Source organism: Hyperoodon ampullatus, assembly GCF_949752795.1.
Source record: "Hyperoodon ampullatus genome assembly, chromosome: 4".
Lineage (NCBI taxonomy): Eukaryota > Metazoa > Chordata > Mammalia > Artiodactyla > Ziphiidae > Hyperoodon > Hyperoodon ampullatus.
In genome coordinates, this window is record NC_136917.1 from 89473411 (window position 1) to 89500541 (window position 27131).

Below are 27131 nucleotides of genomic sequence, written 5' to 3' on the forward strand. Positions count from 1 at the left end.
AATAGATACTAATAAAAGATACATATATTAGTTAACTTACTCTATTATGAAAACTAAAACATTACACATTTACATTCTTTTAGTCCTAAGATTTTCATTGATGATGAATACCTCCCTGTGTACTAGAAATGCTAAGAAATTTATATTTTATGTGCTAAAAAATTCATCAGTTTACCTGTATTAAATAATGCATTTAGACTTATAACCAGCAAGACTTCCAGAAACTCTTCAGAAAATGGTTCATCTCACAGTCACTGACGTTTTTCAACAAGGAAACATTCATTTTTACATGCAAAGTATAACACAAAGAATAAATGGTAGCTAGAGCTACATTACTTTGAATTTTTTGATTTTTTTCTGTTTTGAGTACTTTACATGCAATTTTATCACTTTTAACACTTTTTTACTTTATTTTTATTTTATATTATTATGGTTGAAATGGTTTCCATTCACATTCCTAGGAAAACAGTAATTTAGGGTATTATGCATCATACTTATTTGTTTACTAAACAAATTTTTTTAATTCTATTCCCACCTTGTGGCAGTCACTGTTCTAGGCATTCTGGACCTAGCAGTGAAGGAACCAAACCTCCTGAGTTATGAAGAATTAAATGTGTTAATACAATATGATTCTTAGAAGAGTACCTGGCATATAGTAAGCACTTAATAAATTATAGCCAGTAATAATATTAGAGGTGACTATATTTTATTATTAAGCAACTCTTCTACTGGCAAATACATGCTATAGATATATACGACAATTATAATATCAGTTTATATGGAAATTGATGCTTTGAAGTAAACACAGCAGGTGAAAGGAGTGCGGTGCTCTTTAGTTAGGATAGTGAGAAAAAAATTCCTGTGAGGAGCTGAAATTTGAACTTAACCCTAAATGAAGGGAAATAACTGCAGAAACTCCTGCAGAGTTCTGGGGAAAGAGTATTTCAGGTAGAGTGATATTTAGTGCAATGCCCACAAGGAAGGAAAGAGATTGCTATGTTCAGAGGCTTGGAAAAATGTAGTCGGAACATACTACACCAGGAAGAAATAGGTAGGATATGAGATCAGAGATTTGTAGGTTATTACATGCCATAGAAGGAGACTGAGTTTTATGCCAGTTGCTATGGGAAGCAAGCAGAGGGTCTTAAGAGGAATGTTGTTACCTGATTTGAAGTTAAAACATAATTTTTACTGCCCTTTGCTCATGTGTGCGGGGAAGAAGACCAGTTAGGAATCTAAAACATCAGTCCTAGTTAGACATAATGTTGGTTTAGGCTTCTTAGCAGTGGAGATGATGGAATCAGGCTAGATTATAGATGTAGCACTAATGGGATATGTTCATGAATTAATATAAAAGACGGCAGAAGAAGAGGAATCAACAATGGGTTTTTTAATTGAACATTTGAATAGATAGGGGTAACTTTATTCTAGAGAATACTGTAGAAGAAACAGATTTGATGTGAATGAGCTTGTGTGTTGGAGTGGTGATGGTGGTGTGTGTGTGCAAACATGACTCCAATTTTGCTAACTATTCAAATGAGACAATGTTCTTTAAGAATAAATCTATGTGATAACTTACAATAAATAATTCCTTCCAGTTATATAGTACATTACTACCCTTCTACCTTGTAAATGGATTTTGAACAAACTTTATATTTTAATTGGCTTGCTTCATATGTGTTTTAAGAATACATGTTACTTCAAACTAGTTTGGGGACGCTGGAAATCAAAGATGAATGAATAAGTAAATGAGTAAATTAATTAACAAATATCCATTGCTTCAAATTCAGTCCATCAACAAATTTGGATAAATAGCAACACCACATACAAAATTCACTAGTTAAAAATGTTAATTGTATCTAGCGCTTGATGAAATTAAGCAATGAGTGAAATCTGACCTGAGAATCATAAATTCCTTACCTTCTCTTTCCTGCAGAATTAGCATTTGAGTAATTGAGCGTATTTTTCTTACTAAATTGAGAAAAATAGTTGGTAAAATGTAGAAACAGCCACAGTTTGCCTCAGAGCTTGCTCACATTTAATATAAGCAAAGTGGCCAAAAAATTATTTTAATTCATATACAGACCAAAAAAAGCCTTATACACATGGTTTAAGAAGTACTCCTTGAGAATGTTAATTTATATATTCCTTTTCAGTTGTTGAATAAATGGAGAAACAATGCATGCATTTAGTATTAGCCTTAAGAAAGATGTATAAAACTTACATTACTCTGTTATGCTTTCAGAGCAGCTTATAATTCTGGCCCTTAAGAGTGTTACAACCACTGAACTCACTTGTTCTCTGTCACCTCCTGAATAATAGCACAGCCCCACATTTCAAGGAAAACATCTATTGCTTCTGGCAAATTTCCTCTTCTTTGCAACATGAGAGGACTCTGAAGCCAGGCTGTCTAGCCCAAGGTTCTGTCGCCTGCACACTTGCTGTGTGCTCTTGGACAAGTTTCTTGCCTTCTGAAGCTTCATGTCTTGTTTGTAATCTAGACATGATGTAGTACTTTTTTCTTACAATCATTGATAATAAATAAGCCACTTAATATAATTCTTCAAAAAGAATCGATGCTAAATTAAAATTAGCACTGTCACAGTACCATTTTTTTCTCCTTCTGGACCCAATAGCAGGAATGCTCACAGGAAAAGCAAATGATGGTAATTAATTTAAAGTGATTTTAGTAATTTCTTTTGGAGACTGCCTCCAGCAGAGCAGCAGCAAAAAACTCTTGATTTGCACAATCAAGTCAGAAAGTCAAGAGTATTTGGAGGCCTTCTAGAATGTGTCAGGCCCAGGAGTGAGTGTTAGTTGTGTCTTCTTCATTTAGTTTTACATTAGAGAATATAAAGCAGATGTAAAATATTCTCATTAGCACTGAGACCAAGGTGGAGAATGTTGAGGGATGTGCAACAATCACCAATGGCTTGAATAAATACATTAGCTGTGGTTCCAGAAGGATAAATATACATAAACTAAAGAGAGAGGGAAAAGAGTTCAGAACAAAAAGAAGACCAGAGATGATATATAAATAGCCAACAAGCATACGAAACGATGTTCAACATCACTAATCACTGGGAAAATGCAAATCAAAACCACAGTGGGATATCATTTCACACCCCTGAGGATGGCTACTATAAAACACACACACATATATACACACACACCATATGAAAATAACAAGTGTTTTTGAGGATGTGGAGAAATTGGAACCTCTGTGCACTGTTGGTCATATTGTAAAATGATGCAACCAGTATGGAAAACAGTATGGAAGTTTTTCAAAGAGTGAAAGTAAAACTACCATATGATCCAGCAATCCCATTTCTGGGTATATATCCAAAAGAAGTTAAAGCAGGGGAGAGATACTTACACACTCATGTTCATCACAACACTTTTCATAATAGCCAAGAGATGGAAGCAACTGAACTGTCCATCCATGGGTGAATGGATAAAGAAAATGTGGCAAACACATATAAGGATGAATAAACATATTATTTATCCTTATAAAAGAAGAAAATTCTGTCACATGCTACCACATGGATGAACCTTGAGGATATTGTGCTAACTGAAATAAGCCAGTCACAAAAGTACAAATGCTTTTTGATTCCACTTACATGAGGTATATCTAAAGTAGTTAAATTTATAGAATAGATATTAAAATGCCATTTATCAGGGGTTCAGAAAAGGGGGGTTGCTGTTTAATGTGTATAGAGTTACAGATTTGAAGGTGAAAAAGTTCTGGAAATATTTTACAACAATGTAAGCATACTTAACAATACTGAACTGTACATTTACAAATAGTTAAGATGGTAAATTTTATATATGTTTTTACCACAATTAAAAAAAATACAAAAGGAAGAGTGTTGCTATCAGTCCATAGAGGAGAGATGGACCACCTCACCCAATATTTATTCAGATGTTGAGACTGATGACACCACACATATATTAGGAGGGTATGAAAAGGTTTATTACTTACATAAGGATGAAGCTTTCTGAGGTCAAATAATGGTATGAAAGAACAAGAAGGAAGACTGGCTTGGGGTTTCATGGTATCTAGGGAGTGGGGCAGAGTGAGGGTTTCTGCATGTGAGTTGGGGCTTGTGTGGTTTGTATTTTTGTGCAGTACTAAAGGAGGGAATATCCAAACTTTCTTAACTCATCCAGATGTGGGGCAGAATGGGAAGGGGAAATGGTGGGACTTGAAAGCCATAAGTGGTCAAAAAAATGAAGTCAGACTGTTAAAATTCATGATTGTTACAGACTATTACAATTATGATATTGGGCTGATGACTGAAATGTGCCATGCTTCATTTAATTATATTTGGGCTTAAGTAAGCTACTGGGGTCCTCTATGATGCTTATAGCCTTGAGGCCATAAGTGAGGTGAAATTTTCATTGAATGCTTTGTTCATAAGCTCCTCATTGTCAGTTTTGTATAGTGCCTTGTACTGTGACTTTTATGTAAAGAAAAATGTGAGACCTTCATTTATAGTGAGGATATATATGAAGTGAGAGATTCCTAGAGTTCTTTACCCCAAAGAGGAAAAGCTTGGATAAGGAATTTTTGTTGCTGCTATTGGCCACACAAGACAAGCTGAATCATTGGCAATAGTTTAAGAGTTTGGAAAAGTGTGCAGATGGGGCCAATTGTTGGCCAGGGAATCCAATGCTAAAGTGAGTACCCAAGGTTTAGCCAATTATGCTGACCCTTCAGTCTCATCATGATGAGGCATAGCCTGATTAATGGATGAAAAGCAGCAGATCTCCGAGGAGCTCCATCGTGTGTATAGTGGCAACACATCTTAAGTGTAGGAATTCTCTTTGCTGTTCACTGAAGCCAAGATGGCCAGAGCAGGGCTGACCTCATTATAGAGCATCATGGCATCTGGCAAGGGACTGAAGACAGGAGAAGAGGCCACCCCTTCCTGCAGTCAGGATATGCGAGAGGGCCCAATCTTGTCTCTATCTTATAGCAAAGAGATCTTGGGGACCATGCCAAGCTTTCAGGCGCTGCAAGGCATAACGGGCAGTTGGGTACCAAGGGTCATAGACTTAGGACCCATGAGAGCCTCTGCTTCCAGCAGAGTGCAGTAGCAGCCTGCAATTTACACTCTAATGATATACAGAATAGGCCTGAGGAGAGTTTCTTGTACCAGAATTTCATGGGCAATTTATGGCTATCATGAGTGGCCCAGAGATTCCAAGATACATAAAATGAAGTTGCTAAAGGCTCAATAGGAAAGGAGTCTTTGGGGGCATTAATGGGAATGCTGTTGTATTGCAGTTTGGACAAATTCTAGAGACTTTGTTGTAGGAGGCTCATTCCAAGTGGGCCAGTTTTCAAGTAACAGCCTGGATAGCGTTAAGTAAAATTTAAATAAAAAAATAAGTAAAATTGAGAAATATATTGCCTCCAGAATCCAAAAATGTCTAAAAGACATTGGACTTGTTTCAATTTTATGGGTGCTGAGAGGGTCAATAACTATTTCTTGGCAGTGTCAGGGATGGAACAGACTTTAATTATCAAATAATTTTCAAGAATTTAACTGAGGTGACAGGGCCTAGTACTATGTGTGGGGCAAAGACCCATTCCCTTTTCGTGAGCTCCTTTGTGCGTATTGGTATGTCCTGAAACAGTGTGTCAAACGAATCTCCTTGGTAGATGATGTCTTCAGTGTGATATCATACCTGTGTTTTTAGAGAATGTCAGCTGCAGTTAAGATCTTTCCTGCAAATGCTGTATGTGATGCCAGCGTTGTTGAGGTACTGCAAGAATAGCTGAGTAATAGCATATTGGTGTCCCTTCAAAGAGGAAGGCAAACGGCAACTAAAAGCCTGTTGAAATAGGAACCAAATAGAACATATTAGCCAAATATACATCTGCAATGTATTTAACTGCTGCTAATGGGATGGTGTCAATAATTTCAGTAACACTGCTATAGAGACACAAATAAAATCACATGAGCTAAGGGCACTTTGAGGAGGGCCTCATTCCCATCTTCTTGTCCCTATACACCCATTATAACTTCTAATTTAGGTTGGGATAAATCTATAACAGAGGCAAGGTAGAACCCATTAAATGTAGCACAGATCAAAGTACAAGCTTGCCAGTGGGCAGCAACACAACTCAAAAGCATGCTAACCTGCGAGCATAAGCGTTAGTTGTTAACCAGTCCCAGCAAGAGAAGAAAGATCCCCAGTGAGGGTGATCAATGTCTAGACTCCCTGTTCCCAGTGCCAGTAGTTGTGTCACCTTGCAGAGGCAGAATGGACTCTCACACTCAAAATCTGGTTCAGATGTTGAGATTAATGATGCAACACAAGTACTAAGAGGGCATGAAAAGGTTTACTATTCACAGAACCAGGCTTTCTGAAGAGAGCCGGGTAGGCTCATGTGCAGATCCAAGAATGGCATGAGAGAGCAGGGAAAAAAGCCTAGCTCGGGATCTTATGGTGGTAATCACGTGGACTGGAGTCAAGATTCCTACACACAGGCCAATGTTTGTGTGGTTTGAAGTTCCCACAGGCGCCAAAGTAGAAAGCATCTGGGTTTTTTTTTATCAGCTTACCCAGATGTGAGGCAGAAGAGGAAGGGAAAATTGGTGGGGTTTGAAAGCTATTAGCAGTGAAACATCAAAAGTGGGGTCAGACTATTACAAACAGCATAAGCAAAGGCACTGAGGTCAGTGAGAACATAAAATTTTAAAGGAACTAAGAGTTTGGCTAAGGGTTAAGAGCAAAATTGTAAATAAAAAGAGAAGACTATATTCCACTGTGTGTGTGTGTGTATGTATGTATGTATATATATATATATATATATATATATATATATATATATATACACACATCTTTATCCATTTATCTATAAATGGACACAGACTACTGTAAATAATGTTGCTATAAATATTGGGGTGCCTGTATCTTTTTGAACTTGTGTTTCAGTTTTCTTCAGTTATATACCCAGGAGTGACATTGTTGGATGATATGGTAGTTCTATTTTTAATTTTTTGGGGAAACTCCATACTGTTTTCCATAGTGACTGTATCAATTTACAATCCCACCAACAGTGTACTAGTGTTCCCTTTTCTCCACATCCTCATAAACACTTATTATTTCCTGTCTTTTAAAAAAAAATTTATTTTTGTATTGAAGTATAGTTGATTTACAATGTTGTGTTAGTTTCAGGTGTACAGCATAGTGATTCAGTTATACATATACATATATTCATTCTTTTCAGATTCTTTTTCCCATATAGGTTATTACAGAATATTGAATAGCAGTCCCTGTGCTATACAGTAGGTCCTTGTTAGTTATCTATTATATATATATAGTATTGTGTGTAAGTTAATCCCAAAGTTCTAATTTATCCCTCCCCTGCAACATTTCCCTTTTGGTCACCATATATATATTATTTTTCGGATTCTTTTCCCTTATAGGTTTTAACAAAATATTGAGTATAGTTCCCTGTGCTATACAGTAGGTCCTTGTTGGGTATCTATTTTATATATAGTCGTGTGTATCTGCTAATCCCAAACTCCTAATTTACCCCTCCCTCCCCTTTTCCCTTTGGAAACCATAAGTTTTTGTTTTCTATGTCTGTGGGTCTATTTCTATTTTGTATATAAGTTCATTTGTATCTTTCTTTTTTTAGATTCCAGATACAAGTGATATCACATGATGTTTGCCTTTCTCTGTCTGGCTTAATTCACTTGGTATGATCATCTCTAGGTCCATCCACGTTGCTGCAAATGGCATTACTTCATTCTTTTTTATGGCTGAGTAATATTCCATTGAATATATATATCACACCTTCTTTTTATCCATTCATCTGTTGAGGACATTTAGGTTGGTTTCATGTCTTGGCTGTTATAAATAGTGCTGCTATGAATATTGGGGTGCATGTATCTTTTTGAATTACAGTTTTCTCCAGATATATACCCAGGAGTGGGATTGCAGGATCATATGGTAGTTCTATTTTTAGTTTTTTAAGGAACCTCCATACTGTTCTCCATAGTGGCTGTACCGATATCTTGTCTTTTAAAATAACCATTCTGACATGTATGAGGGGATATTTCACTGTGGTTTTAATTTGAATTTCCCTGATGACTAGTGATGTTGAGCATTTTCTCATTTGCCTATTGGCCACCTGTATGTATTACTCAGCCACAAAAAATAAAGACATTTTGCTATTTGTGACAACATGGATGGACCTAGAGGGTATTATGCTTAGTGAAAGAGTCAGACAGAGAAAGACAAATGTTACATATTTTAACTTATATATGGAATCTAAAAAATAAAACAAATGAATGAATATAACAGAAACAGACTCACAGATACAGAGAACAAACTAGTGGTTACCAGTGGGAAGAGGGGTGGGAGGAAGGACAAGACAGGGGAAGGAGATTAAGAGGTACAAACTACTAGGCATAAAATAAATCAGATACAAGGATGCAATATACAGCACAGTGAATATACCCAATATTTTATAATAACTTTACATGGAGTATAATCTATAAAATATTACAGGGCTTCCCTGGTGGCGCAGTGGTTGAGAATCTGCCTGCCAATGCAGGGGACACGGGTTCGAGCCCTGGTCTGGGAAGATCCCACATGCCGCAGAGCAACTAGGCCCGTGAGCCACAACTACTGAGTCTGCGTGTCTGGAGCCTGTGCTCCGCAGCAAGAGAGGCCGCGATAGTGAGAGGCCCGTGCACCGTGATGAAAAGTGGCCCCCGCTTGCCGCAACTAGAGAAAGCCCTCGCACAGAAACGAAGACCCAACACAGCCAAAAATAAATAAATAAACTTGAAAAAAGGCCACAAGCAAAATTAAAAAAAAAAAACAATGTTACACACCTGAAACTAATATAATATTGTAAGTCAACTATACTTCAATAAAAAATAAAATAAATCATAAAAAAAGGGAAGATTTAGGTGAAATGAGCTAGTTATTTTATCCCTATATTTGTAATAAGAAAAGTATATATTCTTCATGATGAAAATAACTTTGAAAAGTCTGTATCAAAATGCATAAGAAGATATTTTCACTAATATTTAGATATATTTCATACTGGCTTCCTGAAAGTGTGTTCTCTACTCTTCCTAATTTCTGAATAGAAAGCTCCCACAATATCTAGGGCCAAAGGGAAGAGAAAATAAATCTGTACCAGTCTAATCCTGCTAACTTATTGCTATTTTATTATTTCAAATTTAATTTATTTTTATTTGATTGGTTATAAACATTCTATATGGTATCAACTTAAATAATGCATTTCAACAATTAGGATGTATTTTCTTGTAACACACACAATTCTGAAATTTGCAAAGCAAGATGAACATAGCATTTTTGGTCAATTTAGAAAATTTATTTTATAGTAATGTCTACCATTTGCCTACATATGGCTTTTCAAATGGCTTTTGCACATATTATCACATTTTACCTACAAAATAGTTTTATGAGGATAAATAATATGTTGATCATCTGCATATATATGTGTGTATATACATATATACATTCTCTTTATGTTTCAGTTCACATATAAAATCAAAATGTACATTATACTTTGTGCAAAATTAGGCAACCACAAATAAAATCTGTCTTCTAACTTGCAATCTAAATTCTTCTTAACTATGAAATATTTAAATTTAAGAATTAGAAATGTTTATTAGTTTAAATTTACATTATATGAGTCCAGTCAAAAAAAAAGAAACCTCATTAATTATTTTAGCAGAAATAATTTAGAGCAGGAATTTGGTTACAAAGGTGAGAACACAGAGATAACACACAACAAATAGCAGGGAGCAGCTACGCATCCCAATGAGGAAATGAAAGGAAAATGAGCACTTGAAGGAAGGTCTTTAGCAGACCACTAAGGAGAGGGTACTGCCCAACTGCTACTGGTTCCTTTGAGGGGTTGTGGAAAGATTGGTTCTGGAGTGAAGAAAATAATAGAATTGACAGCTGGGAGCAACTGCTTCTGCAGGAATTAAGAACTACTGGCTAAGTGACTCTACAGGCACCATAGTCAAAGAGGACCAGAAGAGCCCTTCCAGTCTCCTCAAAGGTCTCCTTTGGGCAGAACCTAATAGGGAGTCAGCCTGAAAAAGGGGAAATGTAATATCCACAGTCAATTCTCAGCCCAGGCATTACACTACTATAGATGGGTGAGTTTGGAGCTGAAAGATTCTAGCCTAGTAATTACCTGCACAACGTGGAAAATGAAAATCCATTCAGTGTATATATATTGTGATGACCTTAAATGATAACTAATACGTTTAGGGAACAGTAAGCTATTTTACACTCATGAAGAGAAAACATATAGTAGATATATGTAGAATGAGCACTTCCCCCCCCCCTTCTCTCTTTTCTCTTTGGGACTAGAGTAATTTTTTATAAACTATGCCACTGGCACATAATTCAGGAGTGCTCTTTACTGAGTGCTAGACTCTCAGTACTCTATATGCCATTTGTGAAGCCTCCCTTCAGATACTTCTAAATTGGGAATTGTGCAATATTTATTAATTCAACAAGTATATGTGGAACATTTACAATGTTATGTGTTATAGATGGGTAAAATAAAGGATTTAGAGATCCTAAGAATAGGATAGGTTTTCAAAAGGCCCTTTCTCCTGATATATATAAAAATATGAAATCATAATATCTGGTTTATAGGTATGCTAAAGTCAAAGTGGATTTTATTATCATATTATAGACAAGCCTAAAATCTGAACTAACCATCTTTCTTTCTCTCTTTTTGTGCTTGCCTCTACTGGCCCCGCTTCATCAGGGATGTAATTGGTCATATCATTACATGGATTATACAGACTTGGTGCTAGTGGTCCAGAGGTCAGCAAGACTTAGGGTCTTTGTACTTGTGGAGCTTATACAGGTTGCCAGCTTCCAGAGGGCAATTCTCTGTTCCTGCTAGGTCTAAACAAGCAAAGAAATCTTGCTTTCATTTTATGGCCTTGAGAATGTAAGGGGGATATGTGCAGACTATACAGAAATGAGCTCTGACTATAAATTAAAGCATAACCCATCAATTTTAGAGATGGTATATTTCAATATCCTCCTTACTATTTTAAAATATGTAGTTTTAGGTAACAGATGTGAAATATTAATTTATAAAAACCACCTCTATATAGTAGTATGAATTTTGTCTAGAAAAACTGCCTGTGTTAACAGTTCAATCTTTTATGAAGTCTTTAAACGATTGTCTACCAGTAGAAACAGGAAGTTCTAGTACTGCCCTTCCATGTAATGGAATCAATGCCTCTCTATTTCTACCACCTATTATGTGGTAGATGTTAATCCATGGTAAATTTGTCCTAATAGAGGTGGTTCTGTCCCTCTCCAACTAAAAAGATGTGACAGGCTGTGAGGATAAAATCAATGTTAATTTTCAGTGAATTGTGTTCATATGAAAATAACCAAGTTTTCCACATATAAGGAGACAGCAAACCAGAAAACAAAGGAAGAGATAAGGCCTCTGCTCAGCTTTTGTATTTGTGTATTTTGTTTCTATTACAAATAACTCCATCTTAATGATCTGTTCTTTAATCTTTCTTTGACTTGCCTCATTATATATCAATCAATTAATTGAGTAGTGAAAAATTACATCCAATTGACATTTAGAGTATTTGTTTTTACCTATGAAATATACTATATATACATATATATATATATATATATATATATATACATATATATTTAAAATTTCCTCCTGACCTTCTACCAATCCTGCTCTTACCCTTTTACTTATCTCTTCTTTATCCTAATATTTGCAAATGCAGTGAAACTTTTGTAGGGATAGTACCCAGGTATCAAAGACTAGTTATGTCTGTAGTCCTTTCTGAATCAGTGTTTTTTTATAGGCATGTGCAATAAGCACAGCACTCAGTGTTAATTGTACACAGTCCTCACTTCAGTTTATAATTAGGAACTCAGAAAACTTTTCCTTCCACAGAAACTATTTTAGGAAAGATCAACAAGTTCCTAAAACCTCTAAGAATACCTTTTTAAACTGATAACATATATAAGTAATTAAGGAAATAATAGTAGAAACATCTATAGAAGCAGTGGAGAAAGTCATTCAGAGTTTAACTTGTGGGCAAAATAATATGCCATCCATAAAAGGAGAGGCACTAGGTGAAGTCACTCTTTGACCTTAGACAACCTACTTGGGACAATTACTCATCTATAAAATATGGGCAGTATCATCCATTTTATATTATGAGTGAGAACTAAGTGGGACAATATGTAGATGAATAAAGTGCTTAGCATCAGATTTGTCATTAAGTGACCATGAGTTGTTACCATGATGGTGAGGTCAGCAGTTTGCCCTTTCCTCATGTCTTAGGAAATTGGAGAGCAAACTCAGTGAAGGAGCTTCCTTTAGGTTCAGGCCTACAGAGATATGGGTGCTGGTGTGGTAATAAAATTTGGCTGAAGACATGGGATTTGGGAATTTATGGTAAAAAAGAAAGAGCATTGAACTTGGAGCCAGGAAAATTAGACCTAAATCCTGATGTATGAATTATGCTCTATAAGCTTTAATTCAGTTATTTAATTTGAAAATAAGTGTGATGTTACCCAGAGAAATAGCCTGGTAGAGGGACTTCCCTGGAAGTCCAGTGTTTAAGACTGTGCTTCCACTACAGGGGGTATGGGTTTGATCCCTGGTCAGGGAACTAAGGTCCTGCATGCCGCGCGGCCAAAAAAAAAAGAAGAAAAAAAAAAAGGCTCGTAGATGTGATGTTCAAATTATGCTTGATAAAATTATGTGAGCTATAAAGCATTGTAGAGTTGCCATACTCTATTCTTATTATTATTACTACAAATAATAATAGGAACTTGTTTGTTTTCCCTAGAACTGTCATGACCCAGATGATCAAATAATGATCTCTTTTAAATGATAAGATCAAAGTCTTATGATATTTACCCAAATTTTTAGTTTCTAAAACAAGCACAGACTATTCCTCAACTTCTTTGCTCAATCTTATTTCCTTTCTTTTCCTTCCTTCCTTCTTCCTTTCTTTATTTCATTTAGGTTTTATAGGTTATTTTCTACTGTAAATAATAAGGTAATAACTGAAATGTGGATTAAAGTAGTAGATATAAATAAGTAAATTTACAGGAAAGCACACATAATGTTTAACTCAGATCATGTAGGGGAAGACTATAGATAATAACTTGTTTTCAGAGAAGAAAGGACATAAGAAAGATTCATCCACATTCATAAAAGAAGGACTGAGTCTTTTTAAAACAAGACATATCAAAGCAGTCATTGTTCATAAACAGAAGTCACTTTGGGAGGAAAGTTTAAGACCACTAGGCTGGAGCTAGGATGCTGCCTTTGAAAGTGGGCTTCTGGGACTGACAATGAGAGATCAGGATGTGGGAAAGGGTGTAGGGCTTCCCTAGATAATCCTTTTCTTTTCCTCATCTACCCTGATATTCTAGCAATTTAGAAATTTCCAAAGTAAATGCCCTCTTACTAATTCAGGGGATCTTTCCTATCAACCAATACTTAGAATTTTATTTTATTTATTTTTAATAGATCTTTATTGGAGTATAATTGCTTCACAATACTGTGTTAGTTTCTGTTGTACACCAAAGTGAATCAGCCATATGCATACATATGTCCCCATGTCCACTCCCTCTTGAGCCTCCCTCCCATCCTCCCTATCCCACCCCTCTAGGTCATCACAAAGCACTGAGCTGATCTCCCTCTGCTATGCTGCTGCTTTCCACTAGCTAACTATTCTACATTCAGTAGTGTATTAGATTCAAGTTAGGAAAAGCCATAGGGCTCAACAAATGCTGTTTTTCCAAATTCTTCTGAGCATAAGAGATACTTGGGCACCTCATCCATGGAGATTCTAATTCAAGATGTCTGTGGTATGCCCTAGGAATTTATATTTTCAACAAATGTCTAGGTGATTCTGTTGATCACGCAGTTGTAAAAATACTCCCGTGTTACTGCCTTGGAGCTAAAATCTTTGAGACTCAGTGTGGCAAACAAATGAATTGTAAGATCCCATAAAATGGAAGGAAACTGAAACCAGTTAAGAATCCAGATCTCCTAACTTTTAAACCAGTGATCTTTTCTCTTTTAATTTTGGGTCTGACCCATGTGAAACAACATCACATGTACTTGTATTATTTGATATTCACCAGTCTACAACTCAAAAGAAAGATGCATGCCAAAATAGGAATTGTTTTTGTTTCATGTACTCATGAAAAGTAGAACAAGCTACTCAAAATCTTTTCAACAAATTTTTATTTGTGAGGTAAGCTATGATTTAAAACCAGAGCGTGGCAGGTTTATAAGAATGGTTATAAACTAAAATAAGCTATTAAGTGAAGTTTTAGAATCCTTTTCCAAAGGGATAGGATTTTTTGGTTTTTGGTATTTTGGGGTTTTGTTTTGTTTTGTTTTCTTCCATGTAGTGGAACCAATAGGCAGTGGAAAAAAATGGAAAAGTGGGAATGTACTTTAGCACTGTAATTTTATAATTTACCAACTCTTCCCCTTTTGATTCCAACTTTCCTTCATTCACAAGAAATTATTAATAAATACCTGCATTTGTGTGGGACCTATTGATGAATACAAGGAAATAACATAGATGAAATATCTTAGAAGATTTTAGACTAGACATGTTATTTACAACCAAAAATTGTTAAGAAAATGAATGGAAACCTCTTTAAATTTACCCATATTATATCTCATGCTTCTCTCCTTCCCATCAGTAAGCACAATTCAACTAAAAAAAAGACAAGGACACTAATAGTACAATGAGAAACAGATATAAACAGATAATAAGAGAAAAACATGGTTATAGAAGGAAAAATCCTATTCAAGATTATGAGTAGTCAGAGATATAAAAATAAATCTTTTTATGTAACTGATTTTTTCAGGTTTTTTTAAATTAATGATAATTTCAGAATAGTCATTGGGATATACAAAAGGAACCCTCAGACTTTGCTAGGTGGACAGTAAATATTTACAGGAAGGCAATTTGGCAATTTGTAAAAAGCCTTTAAAAAGTTAATAGTCTATAACATAGAATTCTACTTTTAGAATATTTTTCTAAGGAAATAATTGGACAAGTTTTCAAGGGTGTAGGCATTTACTAATTTACTCATTCAACAGATATTGAGTATCTGCTATGTATCAGGCAATGTTCTGGTCACTAGACATATATCTTAAAGAAAAATCAAGTGTAGCTCATGTTTTCAGGATACTTACAGTCTAATAGGGGAGTTAACAGTCACAAATAGGTCATGACTACAAATAGAGGAAAGTTCTGTGAAGTTAAAGAACACGGTGTTATCAGACACTTCTCTACTTCCCTTCAGGATTATTTCTCTAGAGAAAGAAATATTTAAGCTAGGATTTAAAGAACAAAATGTGAGTGAACTAAGCAAAGAGAGTTTGGGAGAAGGAACAGCACACGCAAGGCCCAGGACTGAGGAGAACATGTTTTGTTCGAGAAAACAAAATGTGGTCTGTCTGGAGAAGTAGACGGTGATGACAAAAGATGCAGCTGTATGGTAAGCAGAGTAAAATGTTGGCAAGCTGTCTTAGATATTGTTTTCTTATCCAAAAGGAATAATAATCCATTGAGCAGACTTGATAGCAAGTAATAGAAACCAATTTTTCTATTGAAAGTATCCCTCTAGCTACAGTGTAAAGAAAAGATTAGAGAGAGTCAAGGAGAGATTGTAAACAAACAGTTATTGGGCGAATGCTGTGCTGTGAATTAGAGGTGACTGGCTTATATCAAGGTAGTGCAGATCAGATAGAGAGAAACAGATGAACTCAACCTCTATATAAGATGTAAGATCTTAAGTATATATTGTGGGTTGGATTTGGGGAGAAAGGAGAGGGATTCTTTAAAAGTGACTCCAAGCCTTGGTGAATTAACTGTTAAGACAAAGGGCCCAATCAGAAAAATTAGAGAATCATGGCCGAAGACAGAGTTTTGGTAGATTGCTGGGAAGGGAATGTCAAGAGTTCAATTCTCTAGCTGTTTTGAAGGAGTTGGCTCTGAGAATTCTAAGTGGCCATGTCAGTAATTGACTTGGGTATTCAGGGCTAGAGTTCTAAGGAGAGGTCTTCAATGGAGATATATATATATATATATATATATATATATATATATTTCCTGAGTATTTGATAATTATTGAAGTTATAAACATGAATGAGATTTTCCTGAAAAAATGTAGAATGATGAAAAATAAGAAGAAATGGAGACTTTGGACTTGAGTTTTTTGCAGACTCTGACGTAAACAGTAGTGCATGTTTCTGCAGCAGAAACTGAGAATGGCAGTCACACATCTAGAAAGAAAACCAGAAAACACTGGAGATGGAGAAGCTAATGGCCAATGGAGGGAGTCTCACTGAGCAAAAAGTAACCAATACTTATAACTAAGTACACAAAAGATGAAGTCAAGGACTGACTGGATTTAGTGAGCTAGAGCAATGACACTAGTTTTCATAGTGTAAAGGAGAGGAGAGCCATGCAGGAACGAATTGAGGAATGAGTAGATGTGTGAAAATGGTGATTGAAACACTACTAAAATAGAAAAGAGCTTAGTTTACAGTTGAAACTTGCAGTTATGGAAGGGGTTTTGGGTTATTGTGGCTGTTTTGTTTTTTTTTTTCATTTGTTTTCTTTTAAGATGAGAAAGGTATGAGATAATTAAATGGAAATAGAGGGAGAAGGAAGCAATGATAATGAGACTTTCTAGGAAAATAAGAGGTATAGGCTATGCCATGTCAAATAAATGAGCATCCTTTATGCTAACAGGATACTTCTAGTATAATGTTTATTAAATTTAGGGGTTTTTTTGTTTTTTAATTCTAGAGGAAAGTTAGAAGTTGCCTAAATGTTAAACCAATATGTAGTTCATTAAATAAAATATTGTATAAACATGAAATAAATTATAATTTGGACTTCAAAATTATCTAAATTTTTATTTATTAAACTGGAAATATTTTACCAGTAGTAGAATTGTCCACGAATTTATCTTTTTTCCTTATGTTTAGCAAAGTGTCTTATACATAATGAATTTTTAATAAACATTTACTAAATAACTAAGTAGAGAGATACACTATTTTGAGTAAAAATCCTACTACATAACAGATATACAAAGAATATTGGCATACTGAGAGCATTTCTTCATCTTCTGTAAATCAGCTTAATTTTGATTCCAAATTCTCATTTCATAGGGACTTGTGAAAAACCCCCTCTCAGTGTCTGGACAAGAATTTCAGGGGGGTAACTCTCATCATGGACAATGTTTATCAATGGGCAACTATGTTCTGACTTCCATGGTCTTTTCCAGTCTGTTATTTTGTCTCATTTGTGCAATGAGAATATTAGACTGTGGTGCATAGTGTAGGATCTGACCTTCTAGTGCATCAAGCAGCCTTGCCCACAGAGAATACCTTGACTTCCTGCCAGTGTACTGACAGAGAGCTAACCCAGGCACCATTGGCTTACATCACTCATACCTGTTTCTCCCATCTCCAGAAATGCTGAGTTAGTAAAGCAACTTCTCTTCTTCATTGTCATTCTCCCCCATGAGCTTGGACTTTTGATTATGAAAGACAACTCTACAGCAAAACTGCCCTGAATCATAAAGCACAGAAAATGCCTTATGGATATAGGAAAATGTTAGGGCCAAAAAAAGAAATATCTCAAAAATTATCTGGTCATATATATCAATTCTATGAAAAAGCCATTAGAATGTGAGATAGATAGATAGATAATAGATAGATAGAAAGATAGATAGATAGATGGAAGGATTGACAGGGTCTTTGTGTAGGGAGGTAGTATGGTTTTTTTTTTAATTTGTTTTTCTTGACTCATTTTACTTTTTAAAATTATTTTAATAATTTTATACTATATAATTTAATAAATGAAATAGAGAAATACTGGAAAAAGAAAAAATAACCTTAATATTGTGGAAACATAAATGATTTTCCTTTGAAAATAGAGCAAAGCTTAGAGCTGATACATGGCAGAGTCCGCTAACAATGCCAGCTTCTAAATGGCCAGAAATATAGGTGTAAGAAATCCCTGTTCCATGTTGGCTCTTACAAGCTTTATGCAACTCTTGCCTTGGGGATGCACTATATTAATTATGTGCTCCACTTTTGAGTATTTTTCTTTCTTAAATAGTCATATTGTATGCATTACATACAGAATAATATCATATTTTTTCTTCAGTTGACTCCATCCTGCTTTGCATTTATGTAGTTTTTGGATGTATTATGAAAAGGTCTCCAATTACAGCTGGAGGACAGGGTCTAATAAATCAAAGAGGAGGGAAATTTTATATGGGAAAAGGCATTTTCCATACCTTTGCCATTTCTAAAATATATCATCCATCCATATAAGCATTTGGTTACAGAAAGGGCTTGTACATATTGATATCCCTTTTGAGCATATTCCCTAATTGACTTAACTTTAGAACATTTGGGCTCTATTCAGACTGTAATACTGTCTATGTTACTTGGTCTTCTAACATTTTCTTTCTTTCACTTCAATTCTCTTAGCACTTTGAGATTAGGAATGAGAATTCTGCTTTCTTCTTTTCCCCTCAAGTAATCATTTGCTATGACTAAATTCCTCTTGGTAATGCTGACAGGCATGTTGCCAATAACAGAGTGTACACTGCTTATTGCTCTTGACCCTGCTCTGCTGGACTTGGGGCTACACACCAAAAGAGCATATTCTGATCTTCTCCATAGAGAAAGTCAAAGTGAAGCATGAACTGATAGCTACCTACTGTTTTTCTGGTTTGACTCTAAGAATTATACATGGCCCTTCTTTCGTCTTCACTTTGTATAAATTCCCTCTGCTCCTAAGGCCAATGGACTAGGAAGATAGAAGCAAAAAGTAAAGCTGCAAATATTCAAGGCTAAGGACTCTCTCAAAACAAAATCTCACCTTAATGAGAGCTGTGCATGCATTTGAGAAACCTATCTTTTGCTACCTTGTGCCTTTTGGGAATTCAGTTCCAGAAAATATTTTACTTGTCAGATATCTGTCCAAACCTTCAGATTAAGGACTTTGGGCAGCAGCTACTGGGCACAGAAGCAGAAAAGAGAAGCTAGGACTAGAAGAGATAGAGATTCAATGAAGCTGAGCAAAAAAAGGCTCAGCAGTGGATCCACAATAGACAGAAAACCAGGTATCCAGAGGCAAATAAAAACTGAAGATCACCATGAAATAGTAGCTTGGAAGTCATACTGGTAAGCAAAAGTTCCAGGCACCTGGTTCCTGGGAGTTATTTTAGAGAATATCTCCTACAAAATGTGGAACCCACAACAGTGAAGGGGCAAGAGAAGATTTTAGGCTTTGCTCAGAGCCACTATTCAATAAAAGTGAATCAAAATGTGATCACTTTATTTCATATTTAACTACCTTTCAAGCCTTTTCAAGGAAAAAGTCTCAATTTAAAGCTTTATTTTTCATAACTCTCCACTAATTTCTTTTTTGTAAAAAGGAAACCTAGTCTCTGATTCAAAGACTTTAAATAATGTTGTGCTTTTCATCACATTTATTTTGTTTCACTTCCTATTTATGACAAGTTATATTTTCATTTTTTAATAACATAAATTTTCCTTTTAAACATATTTAAAGTTAATTTACTTAAATATAAATGTTAGGTAAATAATAATTTTAATGTAGTAGAGCTGGTACTTAGATATGGCAAAATCCTGAAGATGGCACTCAGAGGACAGACATTTGGGAAATACTGTTTGGAGCAGTATGTTGATACACATACTCTTGCATATACACCAGTTTCCTCCATCAGTTAGAAGCTATGTCTATTTTCATGCAAGACTGAGGATACTGAACACACACTCATACACATACAAATAGATGTTACTGTGAACGGCATGGGGAGGGGAATCTGCTTCCAACTTTTATTATCCTCTTATCCAAAACAAGAATTTGAAATGAAAGAATAACTTGGATTTTGGATTTATGACCCAGGAAGAACAACAAAAAAATGTGTGTCTACCTTATGTTTGTAACTTCTCTGAATTAACTTTCACACATAAGTGATCCAGTTTCAGATTATCAGTGGCTTTCCCCATGGTTGATGACAATAGCACTGGGTAATCCAATATTCTGATATCAGTAAGGGATATAAGACTTAAATGCTTCAATTTCACACATTCACACAAAAAGCTTTCTAGTCTGAAAACTCCATGAATATAGCCCATAAGGCAATACTCTTCTATGATAATTGTGAAGCAGAAACAGGTTAGGATACTAGTCAACTGTCACAAATCAGCCTATATTTGAATAATAAGAAAAGACTTGTCTTTTCTTTCATATTTGATAACATATTAAACTCTGTATCTAGTAGCCTTGTCAATCTAAGCCCACTGTGTTTTTAACAATATAAATATGCATACAGAAAAGTGCACATATCATAATTCTACAGCTCAAGAAACTTTCACAATCCAAACATGCTCATGAAACAAACACCTAGATTAAGAAACATGAGGTTACCAGTATCTCAGGGACTATCAGCATTATCCTTTGTGGTCACTACAAGTCTGACAAGGATAACCGCTATCCTGATTTATAATAGTGTAGATTAGTTTTGACACATTTTGTTATTCATATGAATGAGATAATGCAGAATATACTATTTTATGCCTAGTTTCTTACATTCAAAAGTATATTTTTGAGATTCAACATTATGTTTATGAGTGCAATTGTAGATCGCTCATTTTTATGCTTTACATTATTTATGAAAAGATGTTCAACCTCACTCAGAACAGAGAATTACAAATTAAAACTACACTGAGATACAGTTTTTATCTATCAGATTGACAGAATTAAAAAAGTTAAACAACATGGTCTATTGCTGAGGCTGTGCGATAGGACAATCTCATACTATTTGGGTTAGAATTCAAATCAATATACTGCTTATGAAAAACACACTCAGTTACCTTTTGATCCAGCCATCTGACTTCTAGGAATTTACCCTACAGGTACACCAATCACAATTTTTTTAAAAATAAAAATATCATGTGATTTAATGTAGCATTATTTGTAACTATGAAATATTGAAAATAATGTTCATACATAAGAGAGTGCTTGAATAAATTATAGCACATTCTCACAAAGGAGAGCTTAATAACTCAAAAAATGAGCATTTCTCCCTTCTTCTAGGAGTTTTACAATTTCAGATCTTAACACACACACACACACACACACACACACAAAGAGAGAGGAACAGGGAAACTTTTGGAGGTGATGATTATATTTGTTACAGTAATGACAAAAGTGTATATATATGTCCAAATTCAACAAATTCTGTACATTAATTATATACAATTTTTTGTATAACAATTATGTACCTCCATAAAGCTGAGAAAAAAAAATAGAAGTGAGGGGAAGTGACTCTTCTCTGAGTATATTGTTTAATGATGTTTCATATATTTAAAAAGAAGGTATGAGGGAAAATTGAAATGGAATTTCAACAAAAACATTAATCAAATCATATTTCAAATAAATATTATAACCCACTCTAAAGGTTAAAGAAAAAAACCAAACAAAATATAAATCAATATATCAAAAATAGTAAATGATTAATAAATAAACCAACAAGCAAATGAATAAACAAACAAATAGGAAAAATAGGAAAGATCTTCCTTGTAGTATACGGCTGTAGTAAATGTGGAGATAATGATTAGTTATGATGGCAACAATCATCATACCTGATTCAAGCAGGAATTATAAATAGATGATAAAATAAATGAATGAAAGTTTGAGAGTTGGGAGTTACTTATATAGTCTAAATCTATTTCCATACATGATATTTATTAATCATAAAGGAAAAAATAATAAGTGTATAGTGAAGAAACTTTGCGGAAAATGACCCTAACTAGGGGATCCAAATTAATATTACAATAATGGGGAAAAACAAGCCTCACACTCTACCTGATGCTATGCACTGGGAAGACAGCAATACCATTCCTGTGATATCCAAAACAACAGTGAAGCTAAGCTGAAAGTGAGGAACATTTTACAAAATAATTGTCCTGTACTTTTAAAAAATATCAATATGCTAAAACCCAAGGACTGCAAATCTATTTCAGAATCAAGGAGTCTAAAAACATGTGACAACTGGATGCAATACACAACCTGGGATTTTATTTTTTATAAAGGACATCTTTGGGAAATGAATGAAATCTGAATTTTGGCTACCAATTAGAGAATTATATCAAATAATTACCTAAGCTTTTATAATTTTACTGTAGTTGTGTAAGAGAATGTCCTTTACCCTTACAGATGCAAATTGAAGTATTTAGGATAAATGAATATCATGTTTGGAAAATTATTGTCCAAAGATTGTGGGGAAGATATACATATATATTAATATAGAGGGAATATAAATTGTAAAATATCAACTACCAATATACACATATATATGCATATGTATACATATAGGCATGTGTGTATATATACATACATGCATGTATTACATATGGGTACATATAATACATATATTACATATAATACATATTAAAATTTGGGGTATCTGGGTGGTGAAGGGTATACAGGATTTTTAATAAAGATTATTTGTATTTTTCTTGCAACTTTTTTGTAAGTCTGAAATTATGTCAAAACAAAAATATAAAAATGAAATTTAAAAAGTACAGGGCCAGCACACTAATTTTAAAAAGTGTCATAGGATCAGGTGCCACACATTAGTGAAAAAATGAAATTATAGAACCCGAGGCTAGGGATGTCGTAAAGGTAAAGAAAGGCAAGTTCTCAGGGATCAGTTGCTACATCATCAGGCTAATTTTGCCAGGTGACATCTCTTTCACCCAGACCTTTTAAAATCAATCACGTGGATCCTTGCCAAAATGTGGACTCCTGTGCTTTAAAATCATGGCCTGGAATGGAAGAACAACAAAAACCCCACACTTCTTTGAAAATGCTAGTGAATTTGACAGCTTATCTCTCTCCCTCAGCTTTATCAATGAAAGTGAACATTAGTTAACTGAGGAAGGTGTGTACATTTCTATTTTCAAATATAAATTTCCCTTCAGTAAAATAATCATGGTGCCTTTTATAAAGTTTTTCGTGGCTCTTATATAGTACTGATGTGTTCAAACTTGCAGGGTATGCCTGACTTTCACAAGTGTTTTAAAATAGGCATAGAAATCTTTTCAATGTGTTTACTTATTTAGTATTTATTCAAGGCTGATATAACCTACAAGGTTAATTATTTAAAATACAAACAGGATTCAATTACCAAATATGCTAATTGTGCTAATTTAGAAATTAGGTTCAATTCAGTTCTTTGGAAAACTTTGAGAAAGAGTGGATTGTGGTCAAATATAAAAGATGAAAATTCACTGGACTTTCTTTGAAATACTTTTCTTGATTCCAGTATTTCATTGTTAGCATTTGGAATTTGTGTATTTTTTGTAAAATATCAGTGTATTTTGCAAGGTTTAAAAATGTCATTTGATATTATCTTCAGCTTATTTTTTTCAGTGGGGAATATGCAGTAAGATATGGCTTAAATAGCCAAGCTGACCTTTAACTTAAAAAAAAAATTAAGAAAAGCAAATAGTGTTAGTGTTTTTGATTTGATAGACCTCAAAGACAAGTTAAACTTCCTGCTAGCAGCTAGAGGGAAAAACCAAGAAAGGTATTGGCTTATAATTATAACGTTTTCTCAAGAAAATGTTGACTCTGAAAGCCAGCACCACAAAGCTTCCACTTATTCATAGCTATTATTTCTTATATCAGTAAATCAATGGTGACAAAAAATGATAAACGTTACAAACAAAAAATCAAAATTCCTTATTTGGGGGCTACAAATAACCTAGAAAAAAAGACTTCAGGGCTTCCCTGGTGGCGCAGTGGTTGAGAGTCCGCCTGCCGATGCAGGGCACACGGGTTCGTGCCCCGGTCTGGGAGGATCCCACATGCCGCGGAGCGGCTGGGCCCGTGAGCCATGGCCGCTGAGCCTGCGCGTCCGGAGCCTGTGCTCCACAACGGGAGAGGCCACAACAGTGAGAGGCCTGCGTACCACAAAAAAAAAAAAAAAAAAAAAGACTTCATTGACAGGAAATTTCTGATATAGAATGAATGCATTTTTGTTTAATAAATCTAATTGGCCATGGCTTAATATAAGACTTCTGGTGAATGTAATCTGAGTGGAGACAATTATATTCAAAAGATTCTTATTAAGTACCTAGTACATGCCAGGCTAATCTGAAAATATTTTACCTAAGACAAATTTTTGAATATTATGTCAGTATCTGAGTGATCTGCTGTGCTGATATTTATAAAGGAGAAGAGTATGTACAGAACACAAAACAAACGATAAAGTTAAAAAAATGACAGGAAGAGGGTATCAGTTGTCAGAAAATACAGATTATTGCACCTCATTCTCTTACTTCTCCTGAATTCTCATAGAAACTAAAATAATCTTAAATAATTTATTGATTTAAATAAAAATTTGGTAGTCAACAGTGAGTCAATTTCTGAGAGCCTCTTTCTTTACTTTATAAAAATAGGTTTCTTGCAGTTTATACGACTCATAAACGGGTGGCCTTTCTTATCCAATTGAGAATATAAGTTTTTTGTCATATTTAAGAGTCTAATGTCATAATTTTAATGTTCTGAGGATTAACCTTGTATTATGTTATTTCTACAATATATATGCATGTATGCATATTTTGTCTTTTTTTCTCCCACTTAATTTTAATTAAAATATAGTTCATTAAGACTACACAGAAGCTGAAGACAAAGGAGTCCAGGACAGTGTCGTCTACAAAATGAACACCTGAAATTTACATGCCAAAACTTCATAAATTTGGTTTGGCTCTTATTTGCATTAAATAAATATTACATTGAAATTTCATTTTATAATGCTTTCCTACTCTGTTTTAAAATGATACTTTAATTGTTTAGAAAACTAATAGATAAGATTTCATAAAATTATTTGTTATTTAAAATTTTTAAACATAAAGGGAAGAGAGAGAAAAAAACAGAAGAGAGAAAAAAACAGGGTTTTTAGTATAGAAAACTAATAATGTTTAAAATTTTTTGATGAGTAAATATGAGAGTAAACTAAGAGAACCTTTGTTTTAAAAGCTAAGTCTTAAGATGGCTAAATGAAGCATCATTTCTGTTGAATCTTGTGAAGAGCAGATAAAGCAGAAGAAAATAAGACTCTTCTGCAGGAAAAATGAAGGTAACTCCAGACACACTGAGTCAGTTAAAGCAAACTTTATATTGGTTTTTGTTCACAGATGTCATGTCCACTGCATTTTGCCTTTGGTTTCCTTTCATTTGAAATACTGGGAAAACTGAAACTCAAAATCTCTACCCTTTGCTCAGCTCTGTGGGTTTTGAAACTTTTCTAGGGTTTAGTTCATTTTTTCATTCTTACCAACTGGCATAAGAATTAGATACTAAACCCAAATGAAACCACAAAAATTGGTCTCAAAACAGCCCTGGCTATGAAGAGAGAGCAAAATGTTGTTTGTAGTTTCACTGAATGGTTCAGGGTTTTGGAAAGTATTCACCTTATACTTGGCCATTTTTTTTCTCTATTTTCTGCCCCCAACTAAAGAATTTCTCAGGATTTAAGGTTTCAGTTTTAGGACAGAAACTTGGATCTTAACTATAGAAACTTTCTTGAATAGATACTCAAAAAAGAGGGTTGTATATATTTGAATCTTATGAAAAATAAATTTAAAATTTACATCATAAAGTTGCAATGAAAACTTGTAAAGTGAAAACTAATCTCCTTATTATGGACCCAGAATGATGGGATATCACTGACTTACTCACTAGATTATCCAAACATGATGAGCAGTGTACAATATAGGTATTTAGGTAGTTAAATAATTTGAGAAGATTAAAATACACTTAGTGTTTTTGGAGTATTTAGTTAAAATTGTAAATATAAAAAAAATAAAGATTATTATTGACTTTACATAGGAACTAAATTTACAATTATATTGTCAGTAATTGTGAGAAAGAACAGAAGTAGACAAAAACAAGTTATGTTTATCTTCTCTACTTTGAAAATATTCTTTTTTCTTTTCTACCGTGTCTTACTTATGGAATGATTGTCATCTCTTGTTCTTATATTTGGGTTCCACTAATTGCTTCTCATTTAAAACTGTATAATTTACTTCCTTTAAAAATCAAAAACACCACCAAAATCAAAACCAAAATACCTTTCTATTGACTAGATGCCTTGTTAGGATAAAACTTGGATTGAATTTGGCTCCTTAATAAACTGATGTGCGTGTGTGCACGCACGCACACGCACATGCACACATTTGGTAGCTTTACAAAATAGGCATTTATTTATATATTTATTTATTTTCACACACAGGCAATCTGGAGGTAAAAAAGAAAGACAGTTGTTTAGGTAATTAATCAAGGACATAAGTTTCCTCTTGTTTCCTATTCCTTCTCTTGTACTACACAGCTTTTCCTTTACCTCCTATCATTATAATTTTTTTTCTAGGGAGGAAGAGCAGATAACAGTCAACAAAAAAGAAAAATGCTTTCCATTTATCTATCCCCTTTTTATCTTATTGTGGTAAAAAAACAACTGAGACCTACCTTCTTAACAAATTTTTAATTATACAGTGTAGTATTATTAACTACAGGTCTCTATCTCTTTTAGAAGCTTTCTTAGAACCTCCAGCCAGCAATATCCACTTACTTCATCTTGGTCAGAACTGCATCAAATGACAACTGCCTACAGGAAGGCAGTCTGTGAAGCCAGTCATTTAAAACTAGACACAATATCACCATTTAAAAAATAGGAATTTTTTTATTAAGGCAGAATGAGAATACAAATATTGTATGTTGAACCACAACCAGCATTGTCTATTGAATACAGCTGATTAAAAACAAATCAAAACAGTAATGCTTGCCCTATATCTATCTATCATAGATAGATAGATAAGAAGATTAAGGATTATGTAAAATGATAACTGTTGAGAGTTTTCCACAGGTACAGAAAGATAGTCTTCAGATCTAAAAAACACATTGTAACCAAATAGGGTAACAAAACCTATAAACTGGAACTCCAGG